Source organism: Musca autumnalis, unplaced genomic scaffold (genome assembly GCF_047663935.1).
Source record: "Musca autumnalis isolate F117 unplaced genomic scaffold, ASM4766393v1 scaffold_5, whole genome shotgun sequence".
Lineage (NCBI taxonomy): Eukaryota > Metazoa > Arthropoda > Insecta > Diptera > Muscidae > Musca > Musca autumnalis.
In genome coordinates this window covers 47,608,834-47,630,114 of record NW_027412088.1, presented here as the reverse complement: position 1 = coordinate 47,630,114, position 21,281 = coordinate 47,608,834, and the positions used below count along the sequence as shown (strand labels likewise).

The 21,281-nt window shown below is 36.4% G+C and overlaps 1 protein-coding gene across 9 annotated transcripts in view; it reads left to right on the top strand.

Annotated features, from left to right (window-relative positions):
• The first annotated feature begins 962 nt into the window (after nucleotides 1-962).
• SiaT (beta-galactoside-a-2,6-sialyltransferase) overlaps nucleotides 963-21,281 on the top strand; it is a 73,591-nt gene continuing 53,272 nt past the window's right edge. For 2 of the 9 annotated variants that reach the window (XM_073956796.1, XM_073956790.1), the window contains exon 1: nucleotides 963-1,039. The gene's annotated coding sequence lies outside the window, so the exon portion shown is untranslated. Of the gene's footprint in view, nucleotides 1,588-1,723; nucleotides 1,848-21,281 lie in introns of those variants that run through there. The other 7 variants (XM_073956791.1, XM_073956792.1, XM_073956795.1 and 4 more) reach the window with 7 other exon arrangements.

The following is a 21,281-nucleotide window of genomic DNA, read 5'->3' as shown; positions in this document are numbered from 1 at the left end:
GAATATGGACTATATATGTCAACTCCTTCGGATACCTCCCACACCAAATTTCGGAAAAGTGCAGGTTGGGACCTCCTCTCTAATCGTTTTGATTTTTCTTTCAATAAGTTTCTCTCAAGTCCATACTTCTTGAAAACTGTTAAAAACCCCTACGGCCAGTATGTGTAGTGGCTGGTGCGCACGACAACTTTCGAACTGAGTGCTGCGTTGGTCCACACTTGACATATCATAATATTTCTTAGAATATTGGATGGTGCTTATAGGGCCACTCCTGCCGATACCTCCCCCACAAAAGTTCGAAAATATTCGCTAAAATATTATGCGCAATATCTCATAAACGGTGCAACCGATTTGGTCCAAAGTTTGGATAAAGAATTATTTTGTCCAAACTTTGTTTATGTTCAAAAGTGCGCCCTGTGGATCCACTCCTTAGGGTACCACCCGCACAAATGATCAACATTTTTGCTTAAGTGCGGTTATGGGTCTTTGCGAGAATCCTTTGACATTTTTACCGAAGGTACTCTTAGTAGCCCTGTTTACAGAGATATGATGTATTTCGCGGGCAAGCCCATGCTTCCTGATATAATGGTCCTATCGAGAGGAATGACTCCCAAAATAAGACATAATTCCACTTTTTAGATTTTTTACTAATCCATATATTTTTCGACAAATTCATACGCCTAAAATTCTGAAGACCCTTCTAAATGCATACGTTTTTCGGGGAAAAGGTGTTTCAATTCACACAGGCTATGGATATACATCTGTCGGCAAAACCGACTTGTTACTTCTTAAAATTATACATATTGGGTTAAACCTTCTACATTAGGCTACTGTAAATGGAAGGATTTAAATATTATGTAATGTTAACAGGAAATGATTTTCAATGTATTTGTGTTCTATGTTAGGTTAACAGAACAACACTTTAGCGCTAAGGATTCCATAACATGCTCAGGACATTACTCGCAGACACGTTTCGACTGGCGAAAGGGAAAGTTGTTGGTTACGCATCCAAGAAAAAATAGAAAAGAAGAAAACGACGGTAAACCAAAAAAAAAAAAAACGCTAACAATGTGACTCGTATGAATGTGATGAGAGTAAAACAAAACGGAAAACCGCATAGAAAGGCAAACACTATTAACGGAAACACGAATCATTTGGAATCCACGTTGTGTTGGTTATTTAATTGAGGCTTGGTCAAGTGCTTGATTGCGCCAAAATAACACACACACATACAAACAAAATTAGTTACTTTTGATAAAAATAATAAAAAAACGAAAACAAAAAACGGTAATATGAAACGGTAACGACTCAACACGCGATGCTAATTATAAAATCAAATTTTATTTCAACACTCAAACAAATGTTTTGAAAGACGAAGAAATATAGAAATGGCGTGTAGTGGAGTGGAGATTTTGCAAATGTGCCTGTGTGCTTAAAATAATTATATTTTATATAGATGTTTATAATAGCAAATAAACATACATACATATGTATGTACGTGTTTAGTACAAATCCACACAAGTACAAGTGATGTTGTGGTTGTTAAAAAGTGTATATGTTTGCCACCTGCCAACTGCATAGAAAAAAGTGAAACGAAAATCCTTAGAAACAAAAAATTAATGAAGCCTTTTTTCTTTTGTTTTTGTTTTTTCTGTGTGTTTTCACGGACTCATCTAAAGTGTTCTTAAAGCTTCATTCAAAACCTACATTTGAAATGTTTTAGCTGTGAAAGTGGAAAGTTTGTGCCCGAGAGGCAAACTAAAAAATGCACAACTCAATTGATGGATGTCCTCTTTGTGCATGAATGGAATTCTATGAAGTATTCTCAGCTTTCAGTTTTCATGAACGTAATTTATTTGTTGTTTGAATAGTTGAAAAGTAAATGGACTGTAAAATAGTGATTTTATTTTGAGAAAACACATTGAGAAAATTACAATTATAAGAAATAGTTTAAGTATTGTTACATATGTATAATACAAAATGCTCTACATTATTCAAAGTTATCAATATAAACAAATATATATGAGGGGATTTCTGAGTGAAATTTGACAATTTTTCAAAGAGTAGTTTTTGATTTCCTTTATTATTTTCCTATGGCGATTCTGCTCCTCAGCAAAATATTTCAGTATGTTTTCAAATTTTTTTTACTAAGGGTTCCAGAGATATCACGTATTGAAAAAGCCGAATTCTGTAAAAACTATAGGCAAAGAAATACACATAATTTTTTATACCCTCAGCCTTTATTTAGGCTAGAAATGGTATATACACTTTGATACGACCAAAAATGTGCCTCATCGAAATAACGGGTTTAGACCCCAAGTATGTTTGGACGAAATCCGTTTCAGCCAATATGGAGTCGATTTAGCCATGTCCGTCCGGCTATCTGTCTGTCGGTCTGTCTGTCTGGATGGTGCGCACGATAACACTCGATCGGATCAACCGATTCGTACCAAATATTGGGTATCCTAATATTTTGTGTAAACTTAGTTTAAGTTCGAAGATGGTCCACTCCTTCGGGTACCTCCCCCACAAAAGTTCAAAATTTTTCTGTAAAATGGTGTGAACGGTAACTCTTGAAGGAGCAATTGTTTTGCTCCACACTTTGCACATCGTATTACTCCTTCGCGATATAGATCGTGTTTAAATGTGGACTATATCGGCCCACTCCTTCAGGTACCTCCCACACAAAATTCCAGTAAAGTGAAGTTTAAGAGCAACTCTCGAATCGTTTTGAAATTCGTTTCAGCAGGTTGTCCTTGCGGCTCCCTTTACAACGGTACAATTTATTTTGGGCGCAAGTCCATAATTCTTGAGATAATGGCCTAAAAGCTCTAAGAAACCTTGACGGCACCAACTAAACTGGCAAATCTGAAATATTACTCTCGCAGGGAGATTCTGATTGGTCCAAACTTTGCACATCGTATTATTTCATCTAGTCATGTATCAGGTCGGAATATGACCTATATCGGTCCCGTCCTTCGGGTACCTCCCACACAAAATTTGGGAAAATTGCATTTTTTGTTGGATTTTTTTTTTTTTTTGCAAAACGTTTGGGTTGGACAATATCGGTTTCTCCCTTGGTGATAAGATAACCCTCCAAGGGAGAAACCGATATTGTGCAAACGTTGAACATCGTATTATTTCCTACAGCCTCGAATTGACTATTGACTACATAGGAGCACTACTTCGGGTACGTCCCACACAAAGTTTGGAAAGAGAGCAGCTAAGGACTCGTCTCGTCGTTTTAATATTTTTGAAAACATGTTCTGTATGCTATTGATTCTTTTCTTTGGATCCAAGGCTGAAGGTATATCTCAGTCAGCACAGTTGACTGATACTTTCTTACTTGTTTAATATTGATCCAATTAGAAAAAATATTTTTTATATACCCTTTCATACGGGCAAAATGTGCCTCATCGAAATAATGGTTTTAGACCCCAAGTATATTTGAACGAAATGTGTTTCAGACAATTTGGAGTCGATTTAGCAATGTCCGTCCGTCTGTCTGTCTGTCTGTCTGACTGGTGCGCACGATAACTCTCGAAGGGACGAACCGATTTGGTCCAAAATTTGGCTTTCGCAATATTTTGTCCAAACTTAGTCTAAGTTCGAAGATGGGTTATATCGGTCCACTACTTCCGGTACCTCCCCCACAAAAGTTTGAAAATGTTCGGAAAATTTGTGCGCATGATAACTCTTGAAGCGAGTAACCGATTTGGTCCATACTTTGCATATCGTGACATTTTTACCAGACTTAGATGAGGTTCCAATATGGACTCACTCGGTAAACTCCTTCGGGTACCTCCCACACAAAATTTGGGATAAGTTCGTTTTGGGACCTTCTCGCCTTCGCTCGTATTCACTGCCCCCCATACGACGGTACAAATTTCATCAGGGGCCCATCGTGAAATGTGTACCAGACTAAGATAAGGTTTCAATATGGACTCAATCGGTACAATCTTTCGGGTACCTCCAACACAAAATTTCGGAAAAGTTCAGTTTAGGGCCATCTCTCGAATCGCTTTAATTTTTGTTTTAGCAACTTGTATTCACTGCCTTCCATACGACGTTATAAGTTTCATCAGGGGCAAGTCCATACTTCCTGAGAAAATACCCTGAAAGTTGCAAAAATAACCCTATGACACCGTGTGAGGTGGTTGGAGCGCAAGATAACTCTCGAACGGATCTGCCGATTCGGTCCAAAATTTGGCCTTATTAATATTTTATCCGAACATAGTTTAAGTTTGAAGATAAGCCACATCGGTCCACTCCTTCAGGTACCTCCCCCACAAAAGTTCAAAAATGTTAGGGAAAATTGTTCGTACGGTAACTCTTGAAGGGAGTGGCCGAATTGGTCTATACTTTACACATCCTAATATATCTACCAGATATAGATCAGGTTCAAATATCGACTATATTTGTCCACTCCATCTGGTACCTCCCACACAAAATTTCGGATAAGTTCACTTTAAGACCTACAATCGAATCACTTTGATTTTTGTTGAAGCAACTTGCATTCGCTGATGTCGAAGGGGTTTTCTTTAACCATGAAAGGACGATCGTAGAATCGGTCCAACAGTAAACTTTTAGAAAAGATATATCAGTTTCAGCTACAATCGATTTATACAGTTCTGAAGCTAAAACTGCACCACATAATCCTAATCGAGACAGTGAAATTGATTTGATTGGTCCTACTTTTGTTTGGTATAGCTATCTTTGATGGCAAGGGGCTTGACACTAAAATAGAACATATCTAGCTGAGCATTCCATCTGATACCCAGCGGCTTAGAGCTACTAGCTTCCACGAAGTTAAGAAGCTTAGAGTCTATTAAATGTTCAACAGGAAGGGGGTCTAGGATGGAGCGATCGTTAGATGTCCATTTTCTCAACTCAAATTTGGCGGAACCTAATGCATTAATAAGTTGGTTCCTAGACCTATGCGCAGTCTCCAAATCATGATATCCCGTTAGGACATCGTCAACGTACATGCACTTACGTAAAAAGTGTGCCGCCAGCGGAAAATCGGATTCAGTATCTTGAATGCATTCGCAAGTCAATACTTCTTGAGCAAACAACACAAAGAGTGTAAAAACCCCCTATGGCACCATATGTTGTGACTGGAGATCCACTTCCATAACGGTCAAAGTCGATCCATTCCTTTTAGTATCTCCTCCGCAAAACTTTTGATCTTTAATCCTAATCAACATTTTTGTCGGTTCAAACGCCCGAAATTTTTAAAACCCCCTAAATACATACGTATTTTGGGAAAAAATTGTTTCAATATATACAGGCTGAGGGTATATCTCTGGTGGCAAAGCCGACTGATACTATTTTACTTGTTAAAGGACAATTAAATGAATTTTCAAAGACCATTTTAAACTGGATTTTTAGGCATAATGTTTAAAATAAGTATTGAGACAAACTGGGTGGATCATTAAGAAAAATATTTTAAGGACTATTAAATTCAATTCTGGGTATAACTTTTAAAGTTCCATAAGGTCAAACTGACTGGCTTTTAAGGTCAATTTTTGGAGGACAGGGAGGATTTTTCAGGATAATTTTTAAAAGGCTATTGAATCAAACAGTGTGTATTTTTAAGGACAATTTTAAAAGACGATCAAGTGCATTCTTATGGATAATTTGAAAGGGGTACTAAGTGGATCATTAGGGATAATTTTTAAAGGAGGCTGGATTTTTAAGGTCAATTTTAAAGGACAGTTAAGTGCATTTTTAACTATAATTTTTATATGGATTTTTAATGACAATATTTAAGGAACTATTAAATGCATTTTAAAGATTACTATTAAAGGACTTTCCGGTCAAACCTCGTGGATTTTTAAGAAAATCTTTAAGGAACTATTAAGTGCAGTTTAAGCACAAATTCTAAATGAGTATTAGGTTAAATATAATAGATTTTTAAGGATAATTTTAAGGGCTATTAACTTCATTTAAAGGTTAGCTTTTAGGGATTATTGGTTCAAACTGCGTGGATTTTTAAGGATAAGTTTTAAAAAGGTACAATGTGGATTTTTGAAGGACAGTCTCTAAAAAACTATTAATTTATGTTTAAGGATAACTTTTAAAGCGCTATCGGATCAAAACGCGTAGATTTTTAAGGACAAGTTTAAAATGACTATTAAGAGGATTTTTAATGACTATTAGTACACTTTTAAGTATAAAATTAAAAGGATTATTGGTTCAAACTGCGTGGTTTACTGCGTTGGGTACTTAGTGGAATTTTAAGGATAATTTTCAAAGGACAATTACGTCAAACATCGTGGATTTTTAAGGATCACGTTTAAAGAATTTCTAAGTGGATTTTTAAGGATCATGTTTAAACGAGTTCTAAGTGGTTTTTAAGGATAAGTTTTAAAGGATAATTTTTAAGAACATTTTAAAAATCTTTAAGGGATTATTAAATTCAGATTAAAGGATAAATTTTACAGCTGTGTGGAATTCTAAATACAATTTTTGAAGGACATTTGTAAAATCGTGGACGGTTGGCCAGGACTGTATACATTTGCGGTGAAATTAGCGGTGGCAACTCCCACGATTGTATCGGCAAATGATAAATAAAAAGGCAATTGTTTTTTGATTCAAATTGAGCGGTGGAGCAAAAGGCTTTATTCCTCGATGTTATAACAATGACTTTCAAAATCCAAGTGAAGTAAATGAAAATGGCTGTGCATCAGACATTTTTTGTGTAAAAGGGAAAAATTTAACAAATAGTATTGAACGACAATAAATGGTAGTTAAAAATATGCAATGAAAGCTCAAATGAGTTTAATGTTGCCAAATGTTGGCGGTTATTTTTTACGTAGATATAAATTCAAGTGGATTACACTGCTCAACACGACTTTTGTTTCAACCGAAGTTGCGGTTGTTTCTAGATGAAATCGGCGAGATATTTTCAAATCCGGTCCCGGTTTTTGTCCATCAGCTCTTGTTTTTGAGATATAGCTCAAAATCGGGTTTTACGAGTTTAACCCAGACTTTCGTTATTTTCGGATACAAACAAATATTTTTTGTGGGTTTTTTGACATTAATCTATTAAGGAGATGTTGTACGCTCGATACAAATCATTTTTGTAATAGTTATGTTGAGTATATATCAAAAAATATAGAAAATATACGACGGACCTTGTAGAAATTGCATATTTTGAGTACTTTAAGCTGTAATTACGTCATCGGGGGAAGTCATAGGATCTTCATATGGCAATGCGGATATGCTTAGGGTGTCTACTATATAGTCCAGTATTCAAATATATAATATAAAGTTCATAGCGCCCATGATTCGGCCATAACCTAAAAATCGCCATGAAGACTTCTAAAGGGAAATCATTTACCAGTGATATCATTACCACATAAGCCATTTACTTTTCAATGGCAGTCTTCATGATGGTTTTTAGGTTATGGCGGAATCATGGGCGCTATGAACTTTATATTATATATTTGAATACTGGACTATATAGTAGACACCCTAAGCATATCCGCATTGCCATATGAAGATCCTATGACTTCCCCCGATGAAGTAATTACAGCTTAAAGTACTCAAAATATGCAATTTCTACAAGGTCCGTCGTATATTTTCTATATTTTTTGATATATACTCACCATAACTTTTTCAAAAATGATTTGTATCGACCGTACAACATCTCCTTAATAGATTAATGTCGAAAAACCCACAAAAAATATTTGTTTGTATCCGAAAATAACGAAAGTCTGGGTTAAACTCGTAAAAACCGATTTTGAGCTATATCTCAAAAACAAGAGCTGATGGACAAAAACCGGGAACGGATTTGAAAATAACTCGCCGATTTCATCTAGAAACAACTGCAACTTCGTCTGAAACATTCAACTTTTTCAATTTTGTTGAGCAGTGTTATGTATTAATTTATATTTATAAAATTCATAGTTTTTAAAGTCTTATGTCTACGTTTTAACAAACAACGTTTTAACAAAAAATTTTAAAGGGTACTAAGTGGATTTTAAAGATAATTTTTAGAGGGGTACTAAGCGGATTAATAGGGACAATTTTTTAAGGACTATTAGGTGCATTTTTAAGGATATTTTAAAGGATTATTATTATTATTTTAAGGATAATTTGAAAGTATTATTGGAGCAAAATGCGGGAATTTTTATAGAAAAATTGGCGGATTTGTAACTGTTTAACTAACTATTAAGTCAAACAGCGTGGATTTTCAAGTTGATCATCAAACTGGGTGGATTTAAAAGACAATTCTTAATAGACTATTGGGTCAAACTGCTTGGATTTTATGAACAATTTTTAAAGGAACCTTCTGAGTTGGTCCTCCTAACATTTCCGTGCTCATAATATTTTATCCTTCCGGTACTTCCTCTGCAAAAGTTCAACATTTTTCGCTCAAGTGATGCGCAAGGTAATTCATGAAGAGAGTAACCAATTTTGCCGAATGATGCTTGTATAACTTGTTTATCACTGAAAGTTGGAACTTTAAGAATTTCTAATGTGAAATATTTAGATCTGCCGACAAAAAACCTAATATATATTTTGAAACAATTAATTCATAAAATGTTCCAAAAGGAAAGGTGCAGTGGTAGTTGCGTATAGTAACGACCATAGTGACATGATAACTTAGTTGGCCTATTACGGTACATTTGTCCTATAAGCCGAACAGGGTTTTTCGATCTCGTCTTCCACTTGTTTGCTCCATCGAAGCCTTGGCCTGCCAGCCCTGCGGGTACCGCAATGTTACCCATATTTATACGTATCTTTAGCGGGTTCATAATCAGTCATTCCGTAAACCTTTCGAAGAATTTTTCTCTCAAACACAATAAACACTGCCCTATCTGCTTGGGCAAGTACATACAGTAGCACGGGTAGTATCAGTGTTTTGTAAAGTGTTACTGTTCTTTGACGAGTTGTGGCTTTACTCTTAAACTGCTTACTTAGCCCAAAATAGCGTCTGTTGGCCAACACTATTCTCCTTCGTAATCCGCAACTATTGTTGTTTGTTGTGTTTATGGCGGTACCGAGGTAGACGAAGTCTTTACTACATCAAAATTATAGGAAACAACTTCCACTGTTGGTCCCAGCTCAATGGAAGCATTGCGCGTTGACACCATCAAATTTGTTTTCGCCGTTTATTGCCAGACCCAATTTTGCTGATTCTCCTTCGACCTTCTTAAAGGTATCAGCTAATTATTTTACTGATCGTCCCATGATGTCAATGTCATCAGCATAAGCAAGTAACATGTGACTATTGGTGTAGATTGTGCCACTTCTTTTGACGTTTGCCTCTCGTATAACCTTTTCCAGCAGGATGTTAAAGAGATCACACGAAAGGCTGTCTCCTTGTCTGAAACCTCTTTTGGTACCAAACTCTTCGGAGAGGTTCTTTTCTATTTTAACTGAGGACCTCGTGTCAGTTAAAGTCATTTTGCAAAGCCGGATGAGCTTTGCGGGGATACCAAATTCAGACATGGCTTGGAATACCTTTGAACGCAGCGGGATGTCGAAGGCTGCTTTATAATCGACAAAAAGGTGGTAGGTGTCGATCTGCATCTCTTGGGTCTTCTCCAGGATTTGCCGCAGGGTAAATATCTGGTCAATGGTGGACTTGCCAGGTCTAAAGCCGCATTGGTATGGTCCAATTATCTCGTTGACCATAGGCTTTAGTCGTTCGCACAATATCCCTGACACGATCTTGTAGGCAATAGGGAGTAGACTTACGCCCCTATAGTTAGAGCATACAGTCTTATCTCCCTTCTTGTGGACGGGGCACAGGATACTCAGGTTCCAATCGTCGGGAACTCGTTCTTCCTGCCAGATGGTGCTAACTAGCTGATGAATACACCTTATCAGCGTGTCGCCTCCGGTTTTGAACAGCTCGGCTGGTAAGCCATCGGCTCCTGCTGCCTTATTATTCTTCAGCCGATTTATTGCTGTCTTTACCTGTCTTCTGGGATTGGGACTGTGGTATCTTCGTCGTCTTCGCTGCTATTGGATACCAACAGTTTTGAAAAATGTTCTGAGTACACTATCTGTATCAGTTACCAAATTACCTTGCTGGTCTCTACAGGAGGATGTGTCTGTACCAAATCCATCAGTTTGATGCTTGACTCTTTGGTAGAATTTTCGGACTTCATTCTGGCTCCTGTACATCTCGATTTTTTCACACTCCCGCTTTTCCATCTCTCTCTTTTTTCTGCGGAAAAGACGTTTCTCCTCTCTCCTTTTCTCCCTGCATCTCTCTCGTGCGCTACGCGTTGCTACGGATTGCCGCATTTTTCTCTTCGGTGGAAGCACGACACTCCTGATCATACCATGGATTCCTTGGTGGAGGCCTCTGGTATCAAAGTATGGATTTTGCGGCTATTTGCATGGAGTGGGCAATGCTTTGCCATTACGCTGGTATGTTATCGTGATGAGGAGTGCTTTGATTAAGCAATTGGGCTAGTTGAGTGGAATATGCTGTGGCTATCTGTTGTGTTGCAGCTTACCGATGTCTAAGTTTCGTGTTGTGTCTGTTCGTACTTTGTTTGCTACGTTTAAGCGGGTGCGTACCTTTGCTGCAACAAGGTAGTGGTCCGAATCAATGTTTGCGCCTCGGAACGATCGTACATCCAACACGCTCGATGAATGTCTTCCATCAATCACAATATGATAAATTTGATTTCTTGTTTTCTGATCTGGAGACAGCCAGGTGCCCTTATGAATATCGAGATGATTAAATCTGGTACTGCTAACTACCATGTTTTTTGCAGCTGCAAAGTCTATCAGCCTCATACCATTGTCAGATGTTTCATTGTGGAGGCTGAATTTCCCGACTGTTGGGCCAAAGATATTCTCCTTTCCAATTTTGGCATTAAAATCGCCTAGAATGATTTTAATGTCATGGGCAGGGCAACTGTCATATGTTTCTTCTAAGCGCTCGTAAAATATATCTTTGGTCTGTTCGTCCTTTTCTTCAGTGGGAGCATGAGCGCAAACAAAGCTGATGTTGAAGAATTTAGCTTTTATTCGAATTGCAGCAAGTCTTTCATTCACTGGAGTGAAGCTGGATACCAGATGTTTTAGTCTCCGACTAACTACAAATCCGCAACCAAACTCATGCTTTACGTCATGGCAGCTATAATACAGTGCGTCACCTTTAGGTGTTGTTGTGACGCTTTTCCCAATCCATCGTATTTCCTGTATGGCAGTAATATCGGCCTTGTACTTTTCAAGTACGTCTGCCAATGCGAAGACTGCACTTTCTCTATAAAGAGTGCGAACATTCCAGGTGCAGATTCGCAGATCATGGTCCTTAAAACGTTTGCGGGGTTCGTCAACTTTAGAGGGGGTTGTTTTTCTTTTCTTTCGTTTTTTCATAGTTACTAACCCGACGCCCAAACCCAAGTTTTTAACGTTCTTATGGGAGAACGCGCGGCACATGTTAGCTCACTACCTTTAACGGGTGTTAAAGGCAGTTCCCCAGGTGACACCACGGGGAGGTCAGTGTCCACTTGAGATGAAAGATGGACCAAGTTAAATCCTGGGCTTTGCCATGTTAAAACCGGTCAGGACCGTTGCTTGGTATCTTCCATCCCCTACATCACCAATTTTTAAAAGGGTACTAATTGGATTTCTATGAATAAATTAAAGGAAACATTTTAAAGGACAATTAAATGAATTTTCAAAGACTATTTTAAACGGGATTTTTAGGCATAATGTTTAATGGACTATTATTTCAACATCGTGGATTTTTAAGGATAATTTTAAAATTAATATTGAGACAAACTGGGTGGATCATTAACAACAACATTTTAAGGACTATTAAATTCAATTTTGGTTATAACTTTTAAAGTTCTATAAGGTCAAACTGAGTGGGGTTTAAGGGCAACTTTTGAAGGACAAGGAGGATTTCTCAGGATAATTTTTAAAAGGTATTGAATCAAACCGTGAGGACTTTTAAGTCCAATTTTAAAGGACTATTAAGTGTATTCTTATAGATAATTTAAAGTTGTTACTACCATTAGGGATAATTTTTAAAAGAGTATTAGGTGTTTTTTTTTTAAGGATAAATTTTAAAGACTCTTGGGTCAAAAGGCTGAATTTTGAGGGACAATTTTATAGGACTGTTAAGTGCATTTTTAAGTATAATTTTAATACGGATTTTTAATGACAATATTTAAGGAACTATTAAGTGAATTTTAAGGATAACCGTTAAAGGACTATCAGGTAAATCTTTGTGGATTTTTAAGGAAAATATTTAAAGAAATTTTAAGCGCAGTTTAAGGACAAATTTTAACATAATATTAGATCAACATCATGGATTTTTAAGGATTGTTTTTAAGGGCTTTTAAGTACTTTTTAAGGATAACTTTTAAAGAATCATTGGTTTAAACTGTGTGGACTTTTAAGGATAATTTTAAGGGGGTACCATGTGAATTTTTATGGGTAGTCTTTAAGGAACTATTAAGCGAAGTTTAAGGTTAACTTTAAAGACTATCGGTTCAAATTGTATGAGTTTTAATGTAATTTTTAACGGACAATTAAGTGGACTAAAGGGATACTAAGTGGATTTTTAAGGATAAGTTCCAAATTACTACATGGTTAAACATCTTTGATTTTTAAGAATAATTTATAAAGGAGTATTGACTGGGTATAACTGCCTGGATCTTTAAGGGACTATTCAGTACATTTTCAAAGATAACTTTTAAAGGACTATCCGATCAAATGGTGTGTATTTTTTCAAGGATTATTAAGTTAAGGATTATTTTTGAAGGGGTACTAAGTGAACAAGTTTTAAAGGTGCATTTTTATGGGTATTTTTAAAAGGGTACCAAGTGGATTTTATGATTAATTTTTAAAGGACGTTTAGGTCAAACTGCGTGGATTTTTAAGGTCAAGTTTTTAAGGACTATGAAATGAATTATCGGAGATCATTCGTTTACGGTACTAAGTGAATTCTTTAGGCATAATTTTTAATGGACTATTATTTCAACATCGTGGATTTTTAAGGATAATTCTTAAAAGAACTATTGGGTCAAACTGCGTGGATCTTTAAAGACAATCTATAAAGGACTATTAAATGCATTTAAGGATAAATTTAAAGGTCTATCGGGTTAAACTGAGTGGGTTTCAAGGGCAATTTTTGAAGGAATATTAAGTGCATTGGTAAGGATAAGTTTAAAGGGGTACAGTGGATCAATTGGTATAATTTTTAAAGGAGTCCTAATTAGTTTTTAAAGTAGTCTTTGGGTCAAAAGGCAGAATTTTAAGGACAACTGAAAAGGACTATTTTGTGAATTTTTAAGGATAAGTTTAAAGTGTATTTTTAAGGACAATCTTGAGGGACACTTAAGTGAATTTTAAGTATAACTGTTAAGGACTATCGGGTCAAATAATGTAGATTTTTAAGGGAAGTACAGTTTAAGGACAAATTTTAAATGTATATTAACTCAAATATCATGGATTTTTAATTTTTAAGGGCTGTTTAGTACATTTTCAAGGATAACTTTTAAAGGACTATTGGTTAAAACTGCGTGGATTTTTAAGGATATTTTTTGAAGGTCTATTACATCAATCGTCGTAGATTTTTAAAGATTTTGTTTTAAGAATTTTTATAAATTAGTTTACAGAATTTTTGGTCCAAACTCTGTGGATTTTTAAGGGTAATTTTTAAAGGGGTACTAAGTAAATAAGGATTATTTTTGAAAACTATTAGGTCAAAGTGGATTTTAAGGAAACATTTTAAAGCATCATTCTTATGAACCTTTTTAAAGGTCTTCAAGGGATTATTAAATTCGTTTTTAAGGATAACTTTTAAAGTAAACGTTCAAACTGCGTGGAATTCTAAGAATAATTTTAAGGATTTTTAAGTACATTTTAAGGAAAATTTTTAAAGGGGTATAAAGTGGATTTTTGAGGGCAATTTTTTAAGAAATAATTGGTCAAACATTGTGGATTTTTAAGGATAAGATTTAAAGGATTATTGATTTAAACAAAACAATTTTAAGGGACTATTTGTTAAGGATAATTTCAGAAGGGCTATTAAGTTGATTTTTAAGGATAATTTTAAAGGATTATTGGATCAAACTGCGTGGAATTTTATGGACGACTTTTCAAAGGACTATTAAGTGGATTTTAAGGATTATTGAGCAAATTTCATGAAATTTTAAGGATAATTTTAAAGTATTATTAGATCAAAATACGTGATTTTTTTTTTGGAAAATCGGCGTATTTTTAGCTTTTTAATTAACTATTAAGTTGAACATAGTGGAATTTCTACAACAATTTTTAAAGAACTGTAAAGTGAATTTTTAAAAAAAAACAAACACTTTGAAAGGACTATCTGATCAAACTGGGTGAATATTTAATGATATATTTTAAAGGGATCCACATCATTGAACAAATGTTATTCTGTATGCACAGTTTTCTGGCACAGCGATAGTTTTTGACGACCTTCACGGCCTTCGTGTTTGATCGAGCGACGGCCATGATTGAATTCATTAAACCAGCCCTTAACGTTAACGTTAACCCGTGCCAGCCGAGGGATCTTTGTTTCCATGCATGAATGCATGAATGCATTGAATATTTTTTGTTATTTCGGTGCACAAGATTACTCTTGAAAGGTGTTACCAATTTGGTCCAAATTTTCACATCGCAATATTTCTTTAAAAAATATATCAGAATGGAATAAGATTTATAGATCCACTCCCTCAGGTACCACCCACACAAAATTTCGACGGTACAGTTTTCGGGGACAAGTTCATACTTCCTGAGGTAATGGAACATTTCGAATAAGTGCGGTTTAAGGTCTGTCTAAAGACCATTTTGAAATTTTTACCGAAGGTATTCCTGCTGGCCCTGTTTTCAGCGATATTATGTTTTTCTAAGGCAACTCCATGCTTCCTGACATATTGGTCCTTTAGCTTTAGATAATAGCGATAAATAAGAAGCTCAAATCAAAATCCAAAATGAACTATGTTGACCTATTCCTTCAGGTACGTACTCTGCAAAGCAAAAGATAACCATTTATTCGGAACGCTCACAATTTTTAACATTTATACTCAAAAAGTTACGATATTTTTGTCGACAAGTTCTTACGTCTCCGAATTATGAAAATCTCTAATTACATAATTTTGGGTAAAAGGTGAAATATTTAGATCTGCCGGCCAAAAATCGTATTTTTAATTGGAAACAATAAATCCATAAAATGTCCTTAAAGGAATTGTACAGTGGTATTGGCGTAGAGTATCGTCCATAATGACATGATAATGGCCTGGATCTAACTTACATATTTGGCAGATTGGCCCGTAGATCTTTCGAAGAATTTTTCTCTGAGACACACAAAACACTGCCTTATCAGCTTGCGGTAGTACCCAGGCTTCGGAAACATACATTAGCACGGGTAGTATCAGTGTTTTGTAAAGTGCTACTTTTCTTTGACAAGATGTAGCTTTGTTTTTAAACTGCTTACTTAAGCCAAAATATCATTGCATTAGCCACAATTCTTCTTCTTATTTCACAACTGATGTTGTTTGTTGTGTTGATGGCGGCGCCGAGATAGACGAAGCCTTTAACTATCTGAAAATTATAGAAACCAAATTCCACAGTTGGTCTGAGTTCTATGGACGCTTTGCGCGTCGACACCATCAACTTGGTCTTATATCCGTTTGCCAATCCACCTTAGAAGATTCTCCTTCGACCTTCATAAAGGTTTCAGTTACTTCTTTTACTGATCGGCTCATGATGCCTATATCGTCAGCATAAGCTAGTAACATGTGGCTATTGGTGTAAATTGTGCATGTCGTATAACATTCTCCAGCAGAATGTTGAATAAGTTACACCAAATGCTGTCTCCTTGCCTGGAACCTCTTTTGGTACTAAAACTCTTCGCAGAGGTTCTTTATTATTTTAACTGAGGACCGAGTATCAGTTAAAATCATTTTACAAAGTCAAATGAGCTTGCGGGGATACCAAATTCAGACATGGCTTGGTATACCTTTGAAGGAATGGGGCTGTCGAATGGTGCTATCTAGCTGATGCATACAACATCAGTTACCAAATTACCCTACTGTTCTCCACAGGAGGATGCACCTGAACCAAAGCCATCAGTGTGATGTTTCCCTCTTTGGTAGTTCGGACTGCATTTTGGGTCTTGTAAATCCCTATTTTTCCATACTCCCATTTTCCATTCCTCTCTTTTTTTCTAGGAAAAAGACGTTTCTTCTCTCTCCTTTTCTCATGAGATCTCTCTCGTGCACTACGTGTTGCTACTGATTGTAAAGTAGCCCTATATGCCGCATTTTTTCTCATCGGTAGCAGCACGACACTCCTGGTCATACCATAGGTTCCTTGGTGGAGGTTTCTGATATCCATGCATGAATTTTCCGGCTGTTTGCATGGAGTGAGCAATGTCTTGCCATTGTGCTGATATGTTATCGGGTCGAGGAGTGCTCTCACTAGGCAATTTGAGCGGAACATGCTGTGGCTATCTGATGTGTTTGCAGCCTACCGATGCCCAACTTCCGCTTTGTATCTGTTCGTGTTTTATATGCAACATTTAGACGTACCTTTGCTGCAACAAGGTAATGGTCCGAGTCTATGTTTGCTCCTCGGAACGATCGTACATCCCACACACTCGATAAATGTATTCCATCACAACGTGATCAATTTAATTTTTTGTTTTCTGATCTGGAGACTGCCAGATGTCCTTGTGAATGTCGAGTTGCTTAAATCTGTCGCTGCTAACTACCATGATGTTGCTGCTGTGAAGTCTATCAGCCTCATCCCGTTGTCAGATGTATCACTGTGTAGACTGAATTACACGACTGTCGGGCTATAGACATTCTCCTTTCCAATTTTGGCATTAAAATCGCCTAGAATAACTTTAACATCATGGCAGGACAAAGATCATATGTTTCTTCTAAGCGCTGGAAAAATATATGTGTGCTTTCTTCGTCCCTGTCTTCCGTGGAAGCATGAGCGCAAAGAAAGCCGATATTTAGGAATTTTGCTTTTATTCGAATTGTTGCAAGTCTTTAATTCACTGCAGTTAAGCTGGAGATCATATGTTTTAACCTCCTACCTCCGACTACAAATCCGCTACCAAACTCATGCTTTGTATCATGGCAGCTATAATACAGTGCGTCACCTTTAGGTATTGTTGTGACGCCTTTCCCGTTCCATCGTATTTCCTGTATGGCAGAAATGTCTACCTTATACTTTTCAACTAATAATTGTTCCACAAACATCCCATAAGGGACAAGGGAGACTTCTCTCATATCAATGAGTGCACCCCGATTCATATTAGCTCAATGATATGGGACCTACAGTTTATCGCCGAGTCCGAACGGCGTGTCTAAGACACCACTTTTGTAGAGAAGTTTTACATGGCTGAAATACTCAGGAAATATCGCCAAAGTTACTGAGGGGTATTTTGCCACCGTTGAAAAGTGTTTTGATGTTGCCTGGGCGGAGAATCGAACCCACGACCTTATGTGTGCAAGGCAGGTGTGCATACCATTGCACCACGGTGGCACCCAACTTTCAAGTACATCTGCCAAAGCGTAGACTGCACTTTCTCTATAAAAAGTGCCAACATTCCAGATGCCGATTTGCTGATCATGGCCCCTAAAACGTTTGCGTGGTCGTCAACTTTGTAGGGGTTTTTTCCCTTTGTTTTTTCATAGTATGTTGCTTTTTGGAGGGATGAGTTACTAGGCCAACGCCCTACCCAAATTTTTAACGTTCTTATGGGTGAACGCGCAGCACATCTTAGCTCAGTACCTTTAACGGGTGTTAAAGGCAGCTTGGGAGAGGTCTGTGTCCACTTGAGATAAAAGAGGGACCAAGATAAATCCTGGGCTTTGCCAAGTTACAGCCGGACAGGACCGTTGCTTGGTATGTTCCATAGCCTGCGTCACCCAACATCACTTTATTTATTTCTCTTTAAATGAATTTTTCATCGTCTAAGTCCTACTATTGTATTTTCTACTAGAGGAGTTTGAACGTCCATCGTGAGTTTGACTATAAGAATATGGAAACTCAGCTTAATACATTAATCATTAAAAAAATTGTCTTTCTGATAACACGAACTCATTAAATTAAAAGCTTATTAAAAACATGACTTCAGAATTATTAAAAAACATGCAAATAAACAAAATGCAAATGCAAAACCATAAATTTCAACTAATCATGATTAATCACCTGTGTATAATTAATTAAATAAAACAACAAAAAACTCTTTCTTTTATTCCGATACAAAGTAAAAGAAACACAAATTACTTTAAAGGAGTAATGGAAAAAACTCAATTTTTTAAACATTTCAAACTTTTATATTTATATAGTTTTAAATTTATATATAGAAGACACGCACACACACCTACATACTTCCTCACATTCTCACATAAATTCAGTTGGCAGCAAAAAAGAACCTTTAAGGCAAATAAATGTTTGCATTAAAATAATGTCAAAATATCGTCAGCATCAGGGGCAGGTGGACTGAATGAAAGACAACAATGCCAACAACAACGACAACTGCTCAAAAGCAAAAAACAAAAGTTTTTCCAATAAATAATTAATGTTAACTCAAATGAAAAACTGGCATCGAGGGTAACAAACAAGGGGTAGAGTTCTTTAAGCTTGGAGCTAGCAGAAGGTTCTTGACAATGTCAAAGTAAAGATGGCATCATCATACCTGGCTATAGATTACATTTGCTGCAACAAGAACAACAACCACGCTGAACAATAGGTCCAACCTAAAAACAAAACAAACAACAAAAAGGATTTTCGGAGAAGTCCTAACGATTTAGTTGTTTGCTTTGTTTTGTTCATTTTGTTTTTGTTGGCTATTTACCTCTGTTACAAATATAACAAAAGATTTTTGTCGGGTGTTTATGTGTCAGTTGGTCGTTTACTTCCCGCGTTTAGCCTTCCCCTTAAGCAAGCAGTTCTCTGTTTAACGTGAGAAGAGGTTAATGTAAATTACAAAAAAAAGGGAAAACAAACAAATTTAAAAGTGAAATAGAAACCGAAACACAACACAAATACCAACAAAGCAAAGCTAAACAAATGTAAAAGTGTAAAATAACAACGACGACAACAACAATGTAACACTTGTCAATTTAATTAGCCCAACAAAGCTAAGAACCTGACGTTGACAAAAGTACCCAAAAAAGAACAACAAACAAACGTAAATACAAAGCAAAAATGGAAAAGTGCCATAATCAGAGAAGAGTACATTTGTAGATGTGAAACTGAGCGTGTGTTTGTCATTAGGTAGAATCATGCAGTGGTGTAATGGTGCGTATGGATTATGAGAATTTTAAAGGTATTACGTATACGCAGGGGTTTAAGCAGGTACATTAAAGACATTTTTGTTTATTTGGTTGGATTTAAAGGATAAATCAAACACCACAATAGGATCAAACATTTTGGACTCTAGCATATAATATTATTATTAATATATTACAAATAAAAGACCGGAGGATTTTCATTTGCATAAACATTTTATCGAAATTAGGATATTTCTACATCTTCTGAATTTAACTTATTTAAGTTATATACATTTTTGTCTAAGTATCTATGAGGTGATTTTAAGATGGATTTAAGCGTCAAAATATTGAAACCTAGGGGGAATACCCGTAGGAATTAAACTGACAAAGTCAACGTCTACAACAGTCGTTTAGGATTGGTTCTGTATTATCCTTACCTCCAGCACCCAGCCACCTCCAGCAAAAGCTTGGGAATCCTCAGATACGTTTTCTGTATTCCCTTAGTCATCTTTGCAGGAGAATGTAAGAATTTCTGTCTTCATTCTGGCTCCTGTATATCTTAAATTTCTCACTCTCACGTTTTTATACCCTCCACCATAGATATGAGGGTATATTAAGTTTGTTTTCCCATTTGCGACCCTATAAAGTATATACATACATTCTTGATCAGGATAAATTTCTGTGTCGTTATAGCCATGTCCGTTGGTCGGTCTGTTGTAATCACAAGCACATCCACAATAACTGGGTTAAAACACTCTATTTTTTGCACCTAAGTCGAGGTAAAGACGCGCAATATTGGCTCCTGATTTGGTATGGCACTCCTATATAATGGCACCTCCCAATTTTGGCTACAATTTTTAACCAAGCTTAGCTTTAATTTGACATTTAAGATTCCTAGTGATAACATTACTTCTCTATCAAAAAAAGGTCTATATAGGTCCAATTTTTGGTATAGGCTCCATATAATGGTACCTACAGATTTTCGGTATTTTGAGACATTTTGCTTAATTTGTTGACCGATCTGTTTTTAATTTGACACTTGAGATTGCCGGTGATTAGAAAACATTTTCAAACAAATTGCCAACATAGGCCTCTATTTTGGTATATTCATCATATAACGGTATCTGCCGATTTTCGATATTTTAAGGGTTTTAGCTAAATTTGTTGACTGAACTAGCGGTTATTTGACATTTTAGGTTCTTTACAGTCACGAAACTTTTGTACGAAAATTTTTCAAAATGGTCCATGTATTGGTACAGCCACTACATAGCGGTACCTCCCGATTGTCAGTATTTTGCAATATGTGGCTACATTTTTGACAAAACGACCTGCTATGTGGCATTTGAGGCTCCTAGTGATCACAAAATGTCTCAATCACTCAATCATTTTTGACTGAACTATCGGTTATTTTACATTTGAGGTTCTCTGCAGTCACAAAAATTCTGAACCAAAAATTATCAACATTTGTCATTGTTTTGATATAGTCCCCATATAAGTCTACCTCCCGATTTTCGGTATTTTGAGGATTTTAGCTACATTTTTGACCGAACTACCTGTTTCTTCGTATTTGGGATTCCCAGCGGTTACAAAGCTTCTCCATCAAAAATTATCAACAGATGTCCATGTTTTGGTATAGCCTCCACATAATGGCACACCCGATTTTGAGGATTTTATCCAAAAATTTTAATTGAACTATCTGTAATTTGTTTTTGAAAGTACTACCTGTGACTTGACATTTGAGATTCCAAGTGGTCACAAAACGTCTTCACTACAATTTTGTAAAATAGGTCCATGTGTTGGTATAGGCCCCATATAACGTAAACAACCTCCACCCCCCATTTTCTGTATTTTGACGATTTTAGCTAAATTGGTTACCAAACTATCTGTTATTTGGCATTTGAGGCTGCCAGTGGTCACATAACCTCTCCGTCAAAAATTGTCACCACAGGTGCATTTTTGGAATATCCCATTCCGATTTTCGATATTTTGAGGGGCTTAGCTACATTCTCCACTGAACTACTGGCTATTTAACATTTG